Source organism: Nannospalax galili, unplaced genomic scaffold (assembly GCF_000622305.1).
Source record: "Nannospalax galili isolate Female #2095 unplaced genomic scaffold, S.galili_v1.0 scaffold459, whole genome shotgun sequence".
NCBI lineage: Eukaryota > Metazoa > Chordata > Mammalia > Rodentia > Spalacidae > Nannospalax > Nannospalax galili.
This window is the reverse complement of record NW_008344211.1, coordinates 1,094,396-1,095,788: the sequence shown is the minus strand read 5'-3', so window position 1 is coordinate 1,095,788 and position 1,393 is coordinate 1,094,396. Positions and strand designations below refer to the sequence as shown.

General features: G+C 59.0%; 1 protein-coding gene across 1 annotated transcript in view; it reads left to right on the top strand.

The window, feature by feature from the left end:
* The first annotated feature begins 682 nt into the window (after nucleotides 1-682).
* The window catches only part of Znf469 (zinc finger protein 469), a 46,959-nt gene continuing 46,248 nt past the window's right edge, over nucleotides 683-1,393 (top strand). The window contains exon 1 of the mRNA XM_029567117.1: nucleotides 683-1,024. The gene's annotated coding sequence lies outside the window, so the exon portion shown is untranslated. The remainder of the gene's footprint in view (nucleotides 1,025-1,393) is intronic.

The window sequence follows — 1,393 nt, the reverse complement described above, 5'->3', positions numbered from 1 at the left end:
GGTGAGGGGTTGGGGAAAGCAGGCTTGGAGGACACACACTGAAAGGGTGCTTTTCTGTGAAGAGGCTCTTTCTGTGATGAGCCCCCACCCCACCATTTTACCCTGTGAAGACCCCCAAGTGTGACCCAGTTCGCCTAAGGTTGAGAAGGACCCCAGAGCCCTATCACTCTCAGTCCTGAGTCTCTGAGCTCATATCCTGTGTGTGGCGTGTGTGTGTGTGTGTGTGTGTGTGTGTGTGTGTGTGTGTGTGTGTGTGCATGCTATCACTCTCAGTCCTGAGTCTCTGAGCTCATATCCTGTGTGTGGCGTGTGTGTGTGTGTGTGTGTGTGTGTGTGTGTGTGTGTTTGTGTGCATGTGTGTGTGGGAGTGGGTGCAGGGGCATGTGTGTACATGTGCATGTGGAGGCCAGAGGTCAACTTCTGGTGTCCATAACTTCCTTAAGTGCCATCCACCTTGCTTTTTGAGACAAGGTCTCTCACTGGACTTGGAGCTCACCAAGTAGGCTGGCTGGCCAGAGAGCACCAAGGATCTGCCTGTCTCTACCTCCCCAGTGCTAGGTTTACTACACACTGCCATGCCCTGCTTTTTATGTGAGTACTGGGACACAGAACTCAGGTCCTCGCAGGGATGCAGAACTCACATCCTGACATCCTCTTCCACCTATGTGGACTCTTGGCAAATCCCAGGCCTTCTGTGAGACTCGGGTTCGTATGTGACAATGAAGCCTTTGGTCAGATGGCCTGCAAGTCGCCCCCACACACACCCTAGGGACCTTGGTGGGTCCTTTCCCTCCAGTGGGCCCAGCTGGATGAGGACTCAGCAGGAAGCCTCCAGGGTTGGAGATTGCATGCTCCCACTTTCAAGAGCCGGCCTGGCATGTATCCAGGCGGGTGTCTTGGGGTGCCACGCTTGCATGGGGGTGCTCAAGCTGAAGTTCCTCAAACGCATGCCAGTTGTGATCTGGGCCTCCGGGCCAGAAGCCAGGGGAAGAGGTTTAGTCGCTGGTGGCAAAGGAGTTGGGAGGTGAGAGGGATAGGGTCGAGCTGCTACTGGAAGCCACACGGTGGAATGGTGGTAGCCGTTTCCAAAGTTGCGCCGAGGCCAGGCTTTCCGCCCAGCGGCGTGCCAGCTAGAGGGCTGGCCAGAGAGCGCGGGGGGTGGGGTGGCTGGGGAGAGAGTTTCCCACCAGGCCCGCGTGGCTAGGTGGATCCCATGAAACCAACACCTAGGAAAAGCCGTGCTAAAAATAGCCGGGGCGGGGCGGGGGGCAAGCGTGTAACCCAAGCCGGGCCGTGCGGGCCGGGCTGCGCCGCGTCGGGCCTCCGAGCTAGCGCTGCCCGCGGACCGGCCCGAGAGGCGGCCCTCTCCTCCCACCCCGCCCCAGGCGCAGCG